The sequence below is a fragment of the Lonchura striata genome, chromosome 23 (genome assembly GCF_046129695.1).
Source record: "Lonchura striata isolate bLonStr1 chromosome 23, bLonStr1.mat, whole genome shotgun sequence".
Lineage (NCBI taxonomy): Eukaryota > Metazoa > Chordata > Aves > Passeriformes > Estrildidae > Lonchura > Lonchura striata.
Window position 1 is genome coordinate 9,600,488 of NC_134625.1, and position 19,807 is coordinate 9,620,294.

The 19,807-nt window shown below is 51.3% G+C and overlaps 1 long non-coding RNA gene across 1 annotated transcript; it reads left to right on the forward strand.

The window, feature by feature from the left end:
• The first annotated feature begins 6,888 nt into the window (after nucleotides 1-6,888).
• On the forward strand, nucleotides 6,889-8,838 carry LOC110470470 (uncharacterized). Its single transcript, XR_002465422.2, has 2 exons — nucleotides 6,889-7,002; nucleotides 8,746-8,838. It is a non-coding gene; the product is annotated as an uncharacterized LOC110470470 (long non-coding RNA).
• The last annotated feature ends 10,969 nt before the right edge of the window (nucleotides 8,839-19,807 follow it).

The window sequence follows — 19,807 nt, forward strand, 5'->3', positions numbered from 1 at the left end:
AACAAGGGTTGAAGGGGGTTCAGATGGGCAGTGGGGACATCCCTGAGGAATTCGTGGGCTGGACACTGAGCTCTGTGCGTGTCCCTGTCCCCTGGGGTGGTGAGCACACTGTGACCTCTTGCAGAAACCCTGGAAACGTGGAGGAGCTCCAGTCTTGCTCCCAGCTCTTGTCCAGGCTTTTCTTGAAGTTGCAGAAAATGCGAAAAACCCAGACAGGGAACATCCTTGTAAAAAAATGCTCAAATTCAGCTTCTGATCCTGCTTGGATCGTGAAGGGCTGGTCTCTCCTAAGCCCCTTTCACAGCCCCTCTCTGGTGAACATGACATTTTCTTGCTGGGGACACATCCCTGATGTGATTCCTCTCCTGTAATTTTGGCTGAGCGCCTCAAATAACAGAGGAAAACAGCTCGTGTTTGTCTCTCCCCTCCTTGGATTTTTCCTTATTTCCCTCTCAGGCCCTTGGCTGATTTTGAAGCTGATTTTGATGCTGTTTTTGAAGTATTTCAAGTCTGATTTCCAGGCTGATTTTGAAGCTTTTGAAGCTGATTTTGAAGCTGATTTCAAAGCTGATTTTGAAGCTGATTTCAAGGCTGATTTTGGAATATTTCAAGGCTGATTTTGAGGCTCATTTTGAAATATTTCAAGGCTGAATTCCAGGCTGATTTTGAGGCTGATTTCATAGCTGATTTCCAGGCTGATTTTGAAGCTTTTGAAACTGATTTTGAAGCTGATTTTGAAGCTGATTTCCAGGCTGATTTTGGAATATTTCAAGGCTAATTTTGGGGCTCATTTTGAAATATTTCAAGGTTGATTTTGAGGCTGATTTCGAAGCTGATTTTGAAGCTGATTTCAAGGCTGGTTTTGGAATATTTCAAGGCTGATTTCGAGGCTAATTTTGAAATATTTCAAGGCTGATTTTGAGGCTGATTTCGAGGCTGATTTTGAGGCTGATTTCGCACGTGCCCCCTGAGCTGTTGGGGCAGCGCTGTGGGATCAGTGCTGGGGACAAGGACAGCAGTTCCCTGTCCCTGAAACAGGTGAGATTCCTCCTGCTCACCTTCCACCTCCTTGGGAAAGCAGAAGGAGCTGGGCCCAGAGCGAAACCCGATGCGTGAGACGCCCGGTAATTAGAGGTGATGATCCTGAATCAGCGTCCCTGGATGGGGATGGCTCCAGAACCTGCTCCCAGCCACGGTTCCACTGTTTCCAGCAGTCCAAATCAGCAACACAGGCGTTCCAAATGAGCTGAATCTCCCCCAAAAAAGAAGGGAATAGCCTCTCTTTCTGCCTCGCAGGTCACAGAATCCCAGGAGCATGGAGAGACTCTAAAGCACATCCCTCACTGCATATTCCAAAGCCTGACCACTCTTTTCTCTGTTTTTTTTTTTTTTTTTTTAATAATATCCACTCTGCTCCTCCCCTGGAGAAGGGGATGAACCTCACTGGTGTTTCTGATGCCCTCATGCTGTGGTTTTGCCAAGCTTACTCCATCCTCCTCCTCCTCCTCCTCCTCCTCCTCCCTGGCCCTGCTGAGTCACTTGTCCCTGAGTGGGAGTTTGGGTTTCCTTCCCTGGCCTCATCTCCCCGTGCCTCAGCCCCAGAGCTCCTCACCCAGAGGGCTCCAGCTCTGGAGAGTTGTTGTGTGAAATACTTCCAATAAAAGTTGAACAGAAGTGGGAGAAAAACAAGGGATGGAATAGGGGAGTTCAGGGCAAAGAGGAGAGCAGCAGGAAAGGTGCCAGGGAAAAGGAGGATGTGTTGGAAGGATGTCCAGTGATGCTGCATTGGTTGGAGGTGAATTTGGCAAAGTGTGGGCAAAAAAAAAAAAAAAAAAAAAAATTGAGATTTTCTGGTCTGCTGAATTCACAGAATCAAATTCTCCTGCAGAGCCTCATTTCCCTGTGGTTTTGATCTTCTTTTCTGCCCTTCTGGGAGCTTCCCTGGGCAGTGCCTGGGGCTCCCCTGCTGCCCAGGGCCAGCACAGGCTGAGAGGGAGAGCTCCTCAAAGGCTGCAGCTCCTTGGCAATGGGAGCTGCTCTTCCCAGCTGCTGCAGAACCTTCCTGGGAGCCCCATCAGCAGTGGGAGAGCACAAGGAACGGGGAAAAGGAACGGGAATGGGAGCAGAGGGTTTTGCAAGGGCAGATTCCCCCGTGTGCTGTTTGCCCTGGGCAGTTTCGTGTGAATCCTCCTTGCAAAAGCTCGGTGCCATCCTCTGGGTGGTGGGGGTGACTCAGTGGGGTGTCACTGGGACAGGGCTGTGCTCTGTCCTCTGCCAAGGAATTCCATCTGGGACAGAAAAGGCAGGATGGGAGTGCTGCAAAAACCTGCCCAGGGCTGAGGAGAGCCTCGTGAGGGCTGCTGGAAGTGACAATTTTTGTTACAGTGATCTCAGGGGCTTCTCAGTTTTGTTGGTTCTTGAAGACGTTGATCTTCTGTGGGAGCTGAGCCCTGCCTTGGGGAGAGGATACAGCCAGAGAGCTCTGGGAAGCAGTAAAGTTAATATTTTAATCTATTTTTATTTATTTATTATTGTAAATGCAGGAGAACCCAATGGGAAGAAATGACGATGTCTGACTCAATTCAGAAGGTTGAATGATTTCTTTATTCTAACTATGCAAAAATACATTAATATACTATATGAATGGAGGATACTAAAACTCCATACTACTTTCTCTGACTCTCCCACAACTCGTGCCCCTCTCTGAGAGCCCAGCCCCAGGTGGGTTGGATTGGCCACCAGGCTCAAACAATCCTCACCAGAATCCAACCAAGCATCACCCCAGGGAAACAATTCTCCACACACATCCCACATGGGAAAAACAAGGAGCAGAAATAGGAATGGTTTTCTTTTTCATTTCTCTCTGTGCACCTCTATGAAAAACTCTGAGAGGGAGAGAAATGTGCTTGCCACAATTTATATTTTCATTTTTACCCCTAAAGGTGACTGCAGAATGGTTAACTCAGCCCATGAAATGAAGCCAATCCAATGGGTGTGAAGCGCAGTGCAGGAAGGGCAGGAAACAGAAACTTCTGTGGGAGATTTGTGTGTTACAGAGGGACCTGAGCTTCTGGAGCACCCAGAACGTTTGGGGAGGAGCTGGCAGGGCTGAGCTGCTCAGAGCAGCATCCAAGGAGCAGCAGGAGCCCTGTACATCTCGAGTGCTGTGTCCAGTTCTGGCCCCCCAGTTTGTGTTGGACATTGAGATGCTTGAGCACATCCAGAGGGGACAACGAGGCTGGAGAGGGGCTTGGAACACAAACCCTACGAGGAACGTTTGAGGGAGTTGGGGTTGTTCAGCCTGGAGAAGAGGAGGGTCAGAGGTGACCTCATTGCTCTCCACAGCTCCTGAAGGGAGGTTCAGACAGGTGGGGTCGGTCTCTTCCACCTGCAGCACTGACAGAACAGGAGGACACAGCCTCAGCTACGTCAGGGAAGGTACATGTTGGATATTAGGAAAAAGATTTTCACTGAAAGAATAATAAAATACTGGAATTGTCTTCCAGGGAGGTGGTGGAATCACCATCTCTGGATATGTTCAAAAAAAGACTGGACTTGGCACTTGGTGCTGTAGTCTAGTTGTGGTGTTTGGGCATGGGTTGGACTTGATGATCTTAGAGGTCTCTTCCAACCTCATTATTCTGTGATTCTGTGATTCTGTGATTCTGTGATTCTGTGATTCTGTGATTCTGTGATTCTGGGATTCTGTGATGCTGTGAGTCTGTGATTCTGTGATTTTGTGAATTCTGTGATTCTGGGATTCTGGGATTCTGTGAGTCTGTGATGCTGTGAGTCTGTGATTTTGTGAATTCTGTGATTCTGGGATTCTGTGATTCTGTGAATTCTGGGATTCTGTGAATTCTGGGATTCTGTGATTCTGTGATGCTGTGAGTCTGTGATTCTGTGATTCTGTGAATTCTGGGATCCTGTGATTCTGGGATTCTGAGCCCTGCAGAGCCCGTGGCTGCTCTGGCTGGGGCAGGAGCAGCCCTGGGTGGGGAATGCAGGATGTGCCCCCAGCTCCAGCTGGCTTTAGGAGCAAACAGAGCCCCTGGGTAAGGACAGCAGCCCCAGCTCCAATCCTCAGGGCTGGAAATGCTGGAAATGCATTTCCAGCGGCTGACCCTCAGCCTGGAAATGCTGCAGGGGTGTTTCCCTGCTCCACCTACACGGCAGCCTTGCAGCAGATGGGTTGATTGGGGTTTTGCTGCCTCTTGGCAAACAGACAGGAGGTATCAGCCTGGCAGCAGCTCTGGGCTGATCTGCGAGAGGAACGAGTGAAATGGATATTCCTGGGGTCCCCAGTGTGAGAAATGCCAATAACTTGGTTTTTAAAAAAATTTTAAAAGTTTAATAATAATAACATGGTTATAAAAATAGTAATACGGGTAGAGTAATAAAGTTTAGAGTTAGGACACTGGCAAAATTATCTATAAACTATGTAAATAACGAGAGAGATAAAGAACCTTATTTCCATTCCTCTCAACAGTTTCTCAGGCTTCTGCCTGGTTAGAAACTCTCAGTTTCTCTCTTTGAACCTGACTGACAGGAAGGCAAGGACAGGGAGCTCTCTCTGCTCCATTTCCTGGTGCTGGAGCTGCTCTGGCTGGGCTGGGCTGGGCTGGGCTGGGCTGGGCTGCAAGCACCCTGCACATCGGGGCATCCTCTCCCTTCCCCTCCTCTCCCAGGGCTGCTGGCCCTGCCTGGCACAGGGTGGACTCTGCCCAGCCCTGGGCAAAGAGAGCAGTGTTTGCTCCTCGCTCCTCGCCAGGGTTTATGGGGTTATTTGCTCTGCATGTGAAAAACAGTTGAGATTTACTGGGCTGTTTTGCAAATATTATGTTTTGTAAATGTGGGGATGAGGGTTGGTTTTTTTTTTTTTTTTTTTCCTGCTTGAACTGCTGAGCTGGCTTGAAAAGATTCCTTGTCCTGCTGAAGGTGTGGGGTGAGTTCCCAGAGCTGGGATGGGCTCAGGGCTTGGCAACCAGTGTCCTCAGCTCCAGAAATCCACCTGCCTCCAGCCAGGAGGGAAAACACAGAGGGCAGCAGGGCAGGCACGGCCTCGTGGCTCGCTGGGGTTGCAAATGAGGTGAGGAATGGATTTTGCATCAGGAGGAGACACGGAGGCTGCCATCCCCCGTGTGCCGGGCTGGCTGCGGGGAAACGCCTGGGCAGGGTGCCCTGCCAGCTCTGCCTGGCATTTCCCACGGGCAGCAGGGGAATCTCCAGCTCGGAGGTTTATCCCAGCCTGTCAGCCCTGGCAGGGCTCCGGCCAGGATGCAAGAACAGAAGGTGGATTGTTGTCTGCAGGGAGGAGGCCCTGAAAGCCCCCTCGTAACCCGCAGGGAGGGGAGGGCAGAGGGGAGGGCAGGAAGGACGAAGATTTTGCCCAAAGGCTCTTCCCCAAAGCGAGCAGCGTAGCAAGGGAGCTCTCCTGCTCCTTTGGACTCTCCAGAAGCTCCCTGGTCACAGGAGGCAGGAGCAGCAGCAGCCAGGGCTCGTTCTGGGAGCTCTGGGCTCACCTTCCTCCCGCAGCTGCTGTCCCCAAAGGCAGAGAGTTCTCCTGCTGGAGCAGAGCTCTGCTCCCTTTTGTGTCTGCAGAGCCTTGCTGGGACACAGCCAGGCTGGCTGTGCTGCACTGCCCCTGGGCCAGCCCTGGGATGGAACCCTGGTGTGCCCAGCTCCATCCCTGGTGTGCCCAGCCCTGGGATGGATCCCTGGTGTGCCCAGCTCCATCCCAGCTGTGCCCAGCTCCATCCCTGGTGTCCACAGTCCATCCCTCGTGTGCCCAGCTTCCTCCCTGGTGTGCCCAAATCCATTCCTGGTATGCCCAGCTCCATCCCTGGTATGCCCAGCTCCATCCCTGGGGTCCCCAGTTCCATCCCTGGTGTCCCCAGCTCCATCCCAGCTGTGCCCAGCTCCATCCCTGGTGTCCACAGTCCATCCCTGGTGTGCCCAGCTTCCTCCCTGGTGCCCCCAGCTCCATCCCCGGTGTTCCCAGCTCTAGGATGGATCCCTGGTGCCCCCAGCTCCATCCCTGGTGTTCCCAGCTCTAGGATGGATCCCTGGTGCCCCCAGCTCCATCCCTGGTGTTCCCAGCTCTAGGATGGATCCCTGGTGCCCCCAGCTCCATCCCTGGTGTTCCCAGCTCTAGGATGGATCCCTGGTGTCCCCAGCTCCATCCCTGGTGTCCCCAGCCCTGGGGTGGGGACAGGAGCCTGCCCAGCTGTCACTGCAGCAGCGCTGCTGTGGCAGGGTGCCCAGGTGACACCCAGGTGACTCCCAGGTGACTCCCAGGTGACTCCCAGGTGGTGCCCCGGTTCAGAGCCCTGTGGGCCTGGCTGTCCCCGTGTCACACGCACTCTGCCTCTGTCACGCAATGCCAGGAAGGTGACACCTGCCTCAGTGCCACCTCAGCTGCCACAGGCCGGGCAGGCGGCGCCGGGAGCGGCTCTGGGGACAGGAGTGTCACTCTCAGACACGAACTGAGCACACAGAAGTTTGGTAAGTTCAAAAGAGAAAAAGGAAGTTTTATTTCTGAGTTTGTAATGTATAGAATTCCAAAAGTGACAGCGGATTGGAGGATGGAATTGCCACCTCTCCAACCACACTGGTGGAACCAACAGCCCATCAATTCTCTTCCCACAAAGAAAAATGCAAAACAATCATTATTTACATGGACAGTGCGTGAGAGCTCCAGTAGAAATATGTAAACATCAGGAGGTCAAAAAAGTTTTATGAGAACTTTAAAACTTTCAGAAGAACTACAAAAGAAAACGTAACACTTTTAAAAACCAGGGCAACCCAGGAGATGGCAGCAGCTCCCCGCAGTGCCAGCGCTGCTGTCCGGCTGCTGCACCGCTGGGACGGGCTCCGCACACCTGCAAAGGCGGATTTACATTTGTGCATCTGCATTTCCCCCGTGGGCAGCAGCAGCAGGAACGCGGCTCCCTCTGGAAGCGCAGGGGCTGGAATTCGCCTGGCTGCTCCTCCACCAGCAAGGTCGGGAACTGCCCCGCTGTGCTCAGGCTCCGGGCGAGGCAGCGGAGGGGGATGCCGGGGACACGGGGGTGGGAGGATGGGCTCACCTGGGGGCTGGGCTCACCTGGGGGGCTGAGCTCACCTGAGAGTCTGAGCTCACCTGGGGGGCTGCACTCACCTGCAATGCTGCACTCACCTGGGAGGCTGCACTCACCTGTGAGCTGCACTCACCTGCAATGCTGCACTCACCTGGGAGGCTGCACTCACCTGTGAGCTGCACTCACCTGCAATGCTGCACTCACCTGTGAGCTGCACTCACCTATGAGCTGCACTCACCTGTGAGCTGCACTCACCTGAGAGCTGCACTCACCTGCAATGCTGCACTCACCTGTGAGCTGCACTCTCCTGTGATCTGCACTCACCTGTGAGCTGCACTCACCTATGAGCTGCACTCACCTGTGAGCTGCACTCACCTGTGATCTGCACTCACCTGTGATCTGCACTCACCTGTGATCTGCACTCTCCTGTGAGCTGCACTCACCTGAGAGCTGCACTCACCTGAGAGCTGCATTCACCTGTGAGCTGCACTCACCTGCAATGCTGCACTCACCTGTGAGCTGCACTCACCTGTGATCTGCACTCACCTGAGAGCTGCACTCACCTGTGAGCTGCACTCACCTATGAGCTGCACTCACCTGTGAGCTGCACTCACCTGTGATCTGCACTCACCTGTGATCTGCACTCACCTGTGATCTGCACTCTCCTGTGATCTGCACTCACCTGTGAGCTGCACTCACCTGCAATGCTGCACTCACCTGTGATCTGCACTCACCTGAGAGCTGCACTCACCTGTGAGCTGCACTCACCTGTGAGCTGCACTCACCTGTGAGCTGCACTCACCTGAGAGCTGCACTCACCTGTGATCTGCACTCACCTGAGAGCTGCACTCACCTGGGCCTGGCCCCGAGGAGCCATCCGTGACCCCTTGTGGGAGCTGCCAGGCTGGAGCCTCGCTGGGCACTCCCTGGGGCTGCTCTCCAGCCTGGCAGCGTGGCTGGACGGGAGCAGAACCAGTTTAACCATCCCAGGACCATGCCCCGGTCGTGTCCCCTCTCTCTGTCTGAGCAAAGCCCTGCCCTGGACCCAGCTTTGTCCCCCCTGACCTGAGCCCGCTCCCAGCTCCGGGTTTGCCCTCCTGGACAGCAATTTCCAGAACCTGGGAGGTTTTGCTGCCTCCTTCCCTTTCCTGGCAGCGCTGGGTGGGGCAGATGGGCTGAGCCCAGGGCTGGGAGCAGAGCCTGCTGCCGCCGCAGCTGCCCACTCCCAGGTGGAAAATGAGCATTTTTTTGGCTGCAGAGCCAAGATGGGTGGTCCTGGATGAGGAATCCACAGCTTTATCCCAGGGAGGGGTTCCCAGCTCCCTGCTGAGACCATTTATTTACCTGCTGGGCTCCTTTTGTCCTGCTGAACCCGAGCACCAGGAAGGTGACTTCAGCCAGGCTGGGAGGACGATGGATCCAATCTGTGGAGCGTGTTTAATCATCCCTTCCTAATGGTATTTGGGGATTTCCTATTTAATCAGTAATTAATGTGCCTGGCAATTCATTCTGCAGGACTCTCGGTGCCCCAGCACCGCAGGGTGGATTCTGAGCAGCCCCTTTCTGGCTTTGGGGGAGTTCTGAGCAGTGATGAATTGCAAGAGATAACAATTTCTTTCCTGATTCCTTCTAACGAGTATGAATTTTTATTTTCTTTTGGATCCAGGACATGTGCATTTCACTTTTTGGAGGACAAGGGGCAGGCAAAGGACAGAAAGGAAGAAAACTCTTGGATTAAAAAAAAGGAGAATTGGGAAAAGTTGCTACAAGTGGATTTTGCCTTGCATCTCTCAGCTGTGAGACTCTCACATCCTTGAGGCAGTTTGAAAGGAGAATTTTCTCTCTGGTTTCCCACCCTAAGCCCCTGTAAGGGGTGCAAGATGTGGCCTGTGCTGGCATTGAGGAGCTGGTCCCTGCTCTGAGCTTGCAAGAGCTGAGCTCGGCTGCTCCTGGACAGCTCCTCCAGAGGGATGTGAGCTCTCAGTTCAGCTCCAGGAGCCTTGAGCAGTGAGTGGGTGAGCAGGCACTGAGGAAAGGGCTTGTGGAAGAGCCACAAGTGCAGGAAAACACTGCAGAACTGGGCTGCTTTATCCAGGCTTTGCTAAAACCCTTCCCCTCGTCTCAGAGCACCTTGACCTGATCATTTGTGTTCGTGCCTGGTGACTCTGCACTAATGGGGGAGAGGGAAACTAAAATAGAGGGGGAAAAACATTAAAAATGCTTCACTTGAGCTGGAGATTCAGCCCTGCCTTGGCTTTCTGCCGGCTTCAAACACAGCAGCAGAACCTCTTGTGTTTAGCCCCAAAGGAGTCCCTAATTAGTGGAGAAACTGCAAAGCTCTGAACTTATTTGGGAACGCTTCAGTGCAGTGGCCCCCTGAGGTTCATTAAACAAATGAATTCAAAGCAGTCAGATCGCTGGGATCTTCAAAGCGACAAGGACCTCAGTCCCCACGAAGGCAGGCTGGCACTGCAAAGAAAACATTTCCTGGGGTGTGGAGCTGGCACGCACGGAGGGAGCAGAGAAGGGGAGCCAGGAGAGCACAGGAAGGGGCAGCAGCAGCTCCAGCCCTGCTGCACCCGCTGCCAGGGGCTCGGGGGACACGGAGCAGCCAGGTCAGTGCAGGGTGTGGGACAGGGATCTCCCAGGGCCACTGTGCAGCTGAGTGGGACACGGCTGAGGGGAGCAGGAGCTCCTCAGGAGAGGGACAGGGCTGAGGGGAGCAGGAGAAGGATAGAGGTGTGGGGAACAGGAGAAGGATAGAGGGGTGGGGAGCAGGAGAAGGACAGAGGTGTGGGGAGCAGGAGAAGGATAGAGGGGTGGGGAGCAGGAGAAGGACAGAGGTGTGGGGAGCAGGAGAAGGATAGAGGGGTGGGGAGCAGGAGAAGGACAGAGGGGTGGGGAGCAGGAGAAGGACAGAGGGGTGGGGAGCAGGAACTCTTCAGGAGAATGACAGGGCTGAGGGGAGCAGGAGGAGGACAGGACTGAGGGGAGCAGGAGTTCCTTAGGAGAGGGACAGAGGTGTGGGGAGCAGGAATTCCTCAGGACAGAAGTGTGGGGAGCAGGAACTCTTCAGGAGAAGGAGAAATGCGTGGGGAGCAGGAATTCCTGAGGAGGACAGGACTGAGGGGAGCAGGAGCTCCTCAGGAGAAGGACAGAGGTGTGGGGAGCAGGAACTCTTCAGGAGAAGGACAGGGCTGAGGGGAGCAGGAGTTCCTTAGAAGGAGAAACGTGGGGAGCAGGAATTCCTGAGGAGGACAGGGCTGAGGGGAGCAGGAGGCCCCCGTTTCCCACTTTTCCCTGCTCATGGGGCCGTTCCCCGGGAGAAGCAATCAGGAGCTGGTGCTCTCTGAGCAGGGAGTGTTTCTTTGTGGCTGTTCCAATGGCTTTGACCCTGCAGGAACAAGGACACGATTCCCTTCTCTCCACCAGGAAAGAAGCCCAGAACAAATCTGCTGCTTTGCTTGCAGGACAACACGGCTCGTGTGAGCACTGCCTGCTCAGCTCCCCTGCAGTTTTATTGCTCTTCTGGCCAGGGTTTCCTCATCCAAAGGCTGACAATCAGGAAAATTCCACTTTTTTTTTTTTTTAATTTTTTTTTTTATTTTAAGGAATAACTGCAAAACAAAACCAACCCAGTTGTAGCTGCAAAAGAAAACCCTGGGGATACTGGGACACATTTGGGCTGCTGAGCCCGCGCTCAGGGCGATGTGAGAAGCCTCCAGGATCCCAATTCCCGATTTCTGTCCCAGAAAAGGGCTGTACCGGGCGTTGCCATGGTTACCGCACGGGGTCGCGTAGCAACGAGCTAAGCCGAGCATCACCCGGGCGCTTTTGCCTCTCCTAAATTCCTTCCCCTCGCGTCCCCAGCCAAGCGAGCTGCATTGATCTCCAGCCCCAGCACGAACAGCAGCGGGGAGCGGCCACCGATCGATTTTGGAGCCGCGGGGGACGTGGCAGGAGCTGCCCCAGGAACCAGGGCCGGGACCCACCTGGGCTGGCACAGCCCCGCGGGCACGGGGATGGGAATTCCAGGGGGATGGGAATTCCAGGGGGATTGGAATTCCAGGGGGATGGGAATTCCAGGGGGATGGAAATTCCAGGGCGATGGGAATTCCAGGGGGATGGGAATTCCAGGGGCATTGGGATGGGAATTCCAGGGGGATGGCAATGGGAATTTCAGGGGGATTGGGATGGGAATTCAAGGGGGATGGGGATGGGAATTCCAGGGGGATGGGAATTCCAGGGGGATTGGGAAGGGAATTCCAGGGGTATGGGGATGGGAATTCCAGGGGGATGGGAATTCCAGGGGGATGGCAATGGGAATTTCAGGGGGATTGGGATGGGAATTCAAGGGGGATGGGGATGGGAATTCCAGGGGGATTGGGAAGGGAATTCCAGGGGGATGGGGATGGGAATTCCGTGGGAGTGGCCACAGAATCCCGGGTGCAGCAGGGCCAGATCCCAGCTGAAACCACATTTACACTTCCACCTTGCACAGGCAGCTCCTCCTGCCGGGCCCAGGGGCACACAAAGTGTCCAACACCTCCACAGTGCTCCTCAACCATTTTTCCTTGTGCTTTGGAGGCTTCCAAGCTTCCCAGCACTGCCATTCCTGGCAAGGGCAGCATCCCTGCGCTCTCCTCCTGCTCCAGGATGGGACTGCCAGGCGTGGCTGGCACTCAGGAATTCAGCCGGGGGACAGGATGCTTTTGTCACCAGGATTTGTGCCCGTGCTGTTCCCTGCTCTGACACCCCACAGCCCTCCCAGTCCCCCACATTCCTGCACCCCCCTGTCCCCAGGATCCCCCAGGGCCATGATCCCTGTCCTGCAGCCTGGCCCTGCCCCAGGGCCATGATCCCTGTCCTGCAGCCTGGCCCTGCCCCAGGGTTGTGCCCAGCTGTCACTCGCTGTGGCGCTGCTGTGGGTGAGGTTTTTGTCCCTTCTCTCGTTGCTGTGTCTGCGAGGGGCTCTCCCAGCAGCTCTGACTCGAGGATAAGGATGAGCCCAGCGTTTCGAGAGGTATTTTCCACCCAGTTCCCCTCTGCTGACCTCCAGCCCTCTGCCCTCAGCCAGGATCGTGCCCCCCTCTCCCTGTGCTGGCTGTTTGCTGTAGTGACTCGTTTCCATCTGTTCTCTGGGAAATAAAAAGGGATAAAACTTCTTTCTGAAAGGCTGACATGGAGAATCAGCCGCTGCTTTCATGTGCTGTTGGTGGGAGGGGGATGAAGTTCTGGGGGTCCTGAGAAGTCAGGCACAGGGGGGAAAAAACAACAAAAAATATCCACAAAGCCATTCCAGTCAGAAAAGTCCCCTTGCAGATTCACCTTCAACCACAGAAGTGAAACTTTTCCCTTTTTTCTTATCAAACACAGAACTGAGGCTGGGTGGAAGTCCCTGAAGGGGGCTGTGAGCTTTGGACACCTCCCTGGATCTCTAAAAGAAGTTTTTATATAAAACTTGAGCTCTTGGGGCACTTGGCACCTGCTCTGTGCAGCACAGACAGACACCAGAAAGGTTTTTGCAGGAGACCTCGGGTTCAGCTGCCCAAAAATGACAAAAGAATGAAAACTTCAGAAAGGGGAGAAGCAAACCAGGAGCAGCAGGGCTGAGGGACCCCACTGGGGACAGAACAAAGGCAGAGTTTGTGTTTGATGAGCACTGGTGGCTTCAGGAGGGAAGGATTCAGGGGTTTCAGCCTCAGCCTGAGCTCCCAGGAAACACCCCAGGACCAGCAGAGCCGGGGGCATCCCAGCCCTGGGGAGCACTGAGACCTTTGTGCTGCAAAGCCAAAAGCTCAGTGAGAGCATCATCTCCACCCCGTGTGCCCAGAATGGCTCAGACACCCCAAGATTGGGGCTGCTCCCCGTTCTTGCTCCTGGATTGATCCAAAAAACACTTCCAGGCAGCAGAACGAGCCGTGACTACAAGCTCTGCATGGATTTCACAACAATTCCTTTTTCAGAGTGATCTGGGCTGATTTTCTTTGCGTGGGGACGCAGCAACATCAGCTCTGTGTGTGCTTTTAATTTAAATAACTCCTGGCACTTCTCCTCCTGCAGCTCCACTCTGCTTTTCCCCCACCAGAGGCCTGGGGCTCGTTTTGTCACCGCCTGGGAGCTGTCACTTGGCTGAGTGAGCCAGGCCAGCTCCCTGCTGGCCCCAGGGCTCTGGTGGCTGGCACAGATCAGGCTGTGCCACAGAAGGGAGGCTGTGCCCTCCTGGGTCAAACCATCCCCTCCACCCTCCTTCCCAGAAAAACCACATTATAGCACCTGGGAAGCTGAACTCAATGCGTGTCTGGTTCACAGACGGAAAAATTCCCCAAAAAAATCTGTTTTGGCATCACTGGTTGAGCAAGGACTGCACTCCAGGACTCCCCATTGCCCCAAGATAATATTTAAAGCCGAGCCTTCCCTTGGCAGGTGAGCCTTTGATAGCCTAAATTCCTTCTTTATTGCAGGAATCCCATTGCTTCTGGCACCCGGAACAGGTAGAACCACTCCAAATTTCACGCTGGAACCCAGACAACAATGTTTGCATTGTTTTTCCTCTGACAGATCATCTTCCAGATTAAAAAGCAAAAACCACAAATAAAAACCAAAACAAAACACCACAAGAAAAAAAACAAATTATAATCCAGCCAACAGGTGGCAAGGGAACAGCTTGCCTTAAACTCTTATTGTAACTAAGGAAATCTCCTGGGATTAGCGCTGTTCTTGCCAATAGGAGAAGTTTATCAGTGATTTTAGATCCTGACAGGCACTGAGCTGCATTAAAGCCACCCTGCAGTTGTTGTTCAGCTCTCCCAGCCCCACCTCGGTGTAAAAGCCCGGCCGGGAGGGATCAGCGGTGCCGATCTCCGCTGATGGCACAGATTATCGAGGCTCTGGGAATTCAGGATCTGCCGCATCCAGAGGAAATCTCCAGGCTCCAGCCAGGCAGAGCTGCTTGAGCGAGGCAAGCCAACCATGGGCAGCTCAGCTGGAGCAGATTGCACAGGAAAAGGGCAAAAAAAGGGCAAAAAGCCAGTCGGTTTTCCCTGGGGAAATCATGGCACAATCATGGCTTAAATGCCATTATTGGGGAAAGGTTCCGAGCTCGTTTCTAGAGCAGCTCCAGCTTGGAAAGCACTGACAAAAGGAAAAGGTCAAAAAAAGGGCAAAAAGCCAGTCGGTTTTCCCTGGGGAAATCATGGCACAATCATGGCTTAAATGCCATTATTGGGGAAAGGTTCCGAGCTCGTTTCTAGAGCAGCTCCAGCTTGGAAAGCACTGACAGCAGCAGGGGGAGTCTTCCCCAGGGAGAGGTTCTCAGGCTGGGAGCTGCCACATCACCTTCCCGGAGAGAAGGGGAGTGGGAGGAGAAATCGAGCATCATCCCTGTCCCCCTCTCCCTCCAAACGCTGGGGATTTTCCCTTTTGTAAAGGTCCAGAGGTGAGGTCTGGGCACCAGCTGTGCCCACACAGTGCTGGGGCATCTCAAAGGGCATCCCGAGGGCAGGGCCAGCCAGGGAAAAGATGATTTGGGCAGCAGAGCTCTCTCACTGATTCCCTAACAAACCTGTCCCTAACAAACCCATCCCAAACCTGTCCCTAACAAACCTATTCCAAACAAGCCTGTGCTGGAGCAAACCAGAACTTTTTAGGGGATCCATGGAGCTGCTGATAGAGAAAAGCTGGTGTGTGATCCCCTGGAGTCACAGGCTGGCACTGAGTGCTCCCTCACGCTGCCAAAAAAATCTGATTTCTCAGAGCTCCTCGCTTATCACATTATCAGGAGAGCGTGGGAGTTTCTGGTGGTTCATTTCCACTGATTAGTGGGGCACAGCAGAGCAATAAAGAATATCCAGAGACAGCTCCCACCACCAGGCAGCATCTCAGATGAGAGCTGATTAATGAGGTCGTTGGGGTAAGAGGAGCTACTGCTCCATCCCTGTGCTGGAGATCACTGGAGCACTCGGCTGATCCTCTCCTTTTATCAGCAGCAGCTCCTCTTCCCTTCAGAGGCTCTTGTAGGCTTCACCTCTTTAAAAACTCTTTAAACACTCTTTAAACACTCCACGTCCTGCCTTTCCAGACTCCTTCTCACCCTCCAGGGGTTTTGTTAACTCCTCTCTGTGTCTGGTGGGCACCAACCCCACCAGGTGAAGCTGTGCCAGCTCGGGCCTTTGATTTCTCATCGCTGGCACCTTTATTAGGCAGAAAATCAAGGCACTGAGCTACTGAACTACAGCGAAACCTGGAGCCTGTTTTATGCAGAGCCCAAAATTTATGTTCCACTTAACAGCAGAAAGCCAAAATATTCTGTATAATCCAGTTAACAACCACATTGCTGCTCTTGCCTTAGCTCATCTTGAGCAGGGTGCTCCAGCAGAGCAGAGCTGATGGTGCTCAGAAAATCCAAATTGGTCACTCTGCTGTTCTCCACCCGGGTCCCAACCTCTGCAGCCCACGTAAAGAAGACACAGCAGCTCTGATTCACCTCAAATTTAGGGTTAAACCTCAAATTTAACCTCTCTCCCCCTGGGGTTGTGCAAGAGTTAAATAACAATGCGTGGGTAAATTAAATAACAATGCATGTGGAGGAATTAACTAACAATGCATGTGGAGGAATTAACTAACAATCCATGGGTAAGAGTTAAATAAAAATACATGCGTAGGAGTGAAATAATCCATGGGTAAGAGATAAATAACAATACATGGCTAAGAATTGAACAAGAAGTGTGTAAGAACTAAATGGCAATACATCTGTAAACGTTAAATAACAATGCGTGGGTAAATTAAATAAAAAAACACATGTAATAGTTAAATAATGATACATGGGTAAGAGATAAATAATACATGGGTAAATTAAATAACAATATATGTGTAATAGTTAAATAACAATGCATTTGTAACAGTTAAATAACAATACAAGGGTAAGAGATAAATAACAATACATCGGTAAATTAAATAGCAATACATGTGTAACAGTTTAAATAAAAATGCATGTGTAAGAGTTAAATAGCAATACATGTGTAATAGTTAAATAAAAATGCACGTGTAAGGGTTAAATAACAATACAGGGGTAAGAGATATATAACAATACATGTGTAATAATTAAATAGCAATGCATGTGTAAGAGTTAAGTAACAATACATGGGTAAATTAAATAAAAATACATGTGTAATAATAATAATACATGGGTAGGTGGTAAATAATATATGGGTAAATTAAATAACAATATATATGTAATAGTTAAATAACAATGCACTTGTAAGAGTTAAAAAACAATACATGGGTAAGAGATAAATAACAATACATGTGTAAGAATTAAATAACAATACATGGGTAAATTAAATAACAATACACGTGTAATAGTTAAATAGCAATGCATGTGTAAGAGTTAAATAACAACAGATGGGTAAGAGTTAAATTACAATACAATACATGGGTAAGAGTTAAATAGCAATGAATGTGTAAGAGTTAAATAACATGGTAAATTAACTAACAACAGAGTTAAAAATAGTTAAATACATAGGTAAGTTAAATAACAATACATGGGTAAGAGATAAATAGCAATGCACGTGTAAGAGTTAAATAGCAATACATGGGTAAGAGATAAATAAGAATACATGGGTAAATTAAATAACAATGCACGTGTAATAGTTAAATAGCAATGCACAGTGTAAGTTAAATAACAATACACATGTAATAGTTAAATAGCAATGCACATGTAAGAGTTAAATAACCATACATGGGTAAATTAAATAACAATACACATGTATTAGTTAAATAGCAATGCATGAGTTAAATGAGCACCAGCACATCAGCACAGAGGGTCAGGCAGTGAGAATTCAGGTTTTTTGGCCAGTTTAGCTTTTCTGGACCCAGGTTCCCCCTCTGGCAGAGCGGGGCCAGCCCAGGGCTCAAACACCAAAGCCTTTTGCTCCAGAACAAGCTGAAATCCCAGCAGACAGGCACTCCTCTGACCTCTGTGCTGCAAATTCTCATTTTTCACACTCTGCAGACCCCACATTTCACTTCCAGAGGCCTCCAGACCTCGGGGGCTGCAGCCAGGAGCAGAGGGCGCAGAAATGGTGGTGTTTGTCTGGTTCCAAGCCCAGAGGCCACCTGGAGCAGGGTGCCAGGGTCACCTCCCTGCCCTGCTCCAGCTCTCCCATCCCTCTGCCTCTCGCAGCAGCAGCAGCAGCATCCTCCACCCCTCCGTCTATTTTGGGTGTTCTGTGACATCTAAAGCTGTTGCACAGCAGCTGCTCTGCTGCCCCTGTCAGCCTGGGCTATTTTTAGCTTTATTTCAGCGAAAGGAAGCTTAAAGGAGGGGAATGTGTTCATTACAGTCTCAAGAGCAATTCCCAGCCATCAGCCACTGTCTACATCAATTCTTTTGTTAATTTGAGTGCAGCTCTCGGGCCAGGAACATGTGCCTGCACTCTCAGCTGCACGCTGGCCCCAGCCTAGAGCCATTTAATTACCTCCATTAATAAGCAATAAGGCTCTTAAGAGCAACAATTTCCTTCTGCTGATCATTTCTGGGGCTCCCAGACAGAAAATGCTCTTTTTAACTGGTCTGGGAGGATAAGAGCTGTGGATCAAGGAGGAAATTTCAGGCAACTTTAATGGGCCGGATGTTTTTAATGCAGATCCTGCTGCACTTTGTGGGTTTAATTGCACAAGAAATGTGCATAACCAAGCTTACAGCCTGTGAGAGTGGAAAACTTTAAATTAAGGATGACTGACCCCACCAGAGCATGTGAAAAAAGGACATCTCACATACTGATGGGGAAAAAGAGGTGTGGAGATGGAGTTTGGGACAGCAACAGCAAAATCTCCCCCAAGCACAGCTCCGTCTTGGCATCAGCTCCTTCCTGGCTGGATTTAAGGGCAGGTAGCTCTGAAAACTCCATCAAAAACAGCTTTACAGGGCTGAAATAAAATGATTTTTACCTCTCAGGTTGGGTTCTGCAGGTTCATTTCTGTTTGCTTGTTCTTTAGGAAGAGTCACAGTTTGATATCCTGAGTGATGATGAAGCCTCCCAGGCACACAAAACTTCCTAAAGCCTCCACGGGGATGATCCAGATCCCAGAGCCTCCTTTCCCTGGCTAATCAATCCCCAGAAATAAATTCAGGAGGGAAGGGTTGGGTTGGATTCTGCAGGATTTTGCCTCCCAGGTCAGCTTTAGGCACTAATCAAAAAAAAATAGTAAAAAAAAGACTTCTTAGAGGAGATTTTACCCAAAGCCCGAATGGACAGGGGGTAAAATGCTGATGAAAATAGTTTTTAAGAGAAATTTGGCAGAGGAAAAATCCCAAACCTGGAGAAGCCTTCAGAGGGTTTTTGTCAGGAGGAAGCTCTCCAGGACTATTTAAAATGATCCAATATCTGCTGGCTTTTTAATGCTAATGGTCCCAGGAATGGCTGATCTTAAACACTGTCTGAAAAATGCTTTTGATATAACAAGACAAGAAAGGTTTCAAGATGTTACTGCAAAATTCATGAGTGTTTTTGAGGCACAGGCAAAAACAAGAGTCAATTTAAAAATACCCTGGTTTTCTTATCAAGAAAACAGTTCCTGGCGTGGAACTGCAGTGAAAACTCTCCCTGCGTGAGGAAGAGCACAGAAACCCAGAAAAGTCAGAACTCAAAATGCTCATTTTGGGATTTATCTCTGCTCTGGGGCTAAAAAATCACCCTGGCATCCTCAGGATCTCACCCAGGCAGCCCTGGGGTGTCACCCTGCCATCCCCAGGGTGTCACCCAGCCATCCCCAGGGTGTCACCCAGCCATCCCTAGGGTGTCACCCAGCCATCCCCAGGGTGTCACCCAGCCATCCCTAGGGTGTCACCCTGCCATCCCTAGGGTGTCACCCTGCCATCCCCAGGGTGTCACCCTGGCAGCAGTTGCCACAGAGACCCTCTGGTGATGCCCCAGGGACACGGATGGGCAGCGGGAAGGGCCGGGGGGTTTGCTGAGGCCAGAAAAAGCAGATCCTTGTCCCAAAATAATGGGATCTTCTCCTCGTGATGCAGGTGGGGCTCAGGGCAGGGTCCTCGGGGAAAAGAGACTGTATGAACCACCAGCCAGGAGCAGCAAATCTCATCCTGCAGCAGGAGGATGCATCTCCTGCTCATCTGGGAGAAATAAATAAATAAAGCAAACCTCACAGAGCAGGGAGGGAGGGAGCTGCAGATATAAAACGCTCTGGTGCCTGCGGGCTTGATAAAGAGTTCCCAAAGAGCAGGAAACCCAGCTGGCCTTTCCTGATCAGCCTTGGAGCTGCCCTCCAGCTCGGCAAGCCCTTAACACACCCAGACTGAAGGCAGCACCATGGAAATTCTGCTTTTGCATCCCGAAATATTCACCATTCCGTGCCTAAACCAGGCTGGAGGATCCAGCCCAGCAGTTCTAAACCCTGCCTAGCCCTGCCCTGTTTTAAGCTGGGTTTAACAGCAGCATTTCCTCGCAGGAGATGTGCTGGTGCAGTGTCGCCCTGATTCTTAAGATTTTCTAAAGCCTTCTGAGTTTGCATTCTGTTAGAAAACTTTCCTACACATTTTCTATAAACAACACATTGTTTTGCATTCCTTCATGGGGGTGGAGGAAGTTGATGTACTAGTTGTTTGTCCAATGTCTTTGGAGAGGTGGCACCTTCACTCTCCAATCCAATGTCACCTTTGGGAAAGTATAAAAGTTGGGGTCAGAAAATAAACTTTTTCCTTACCT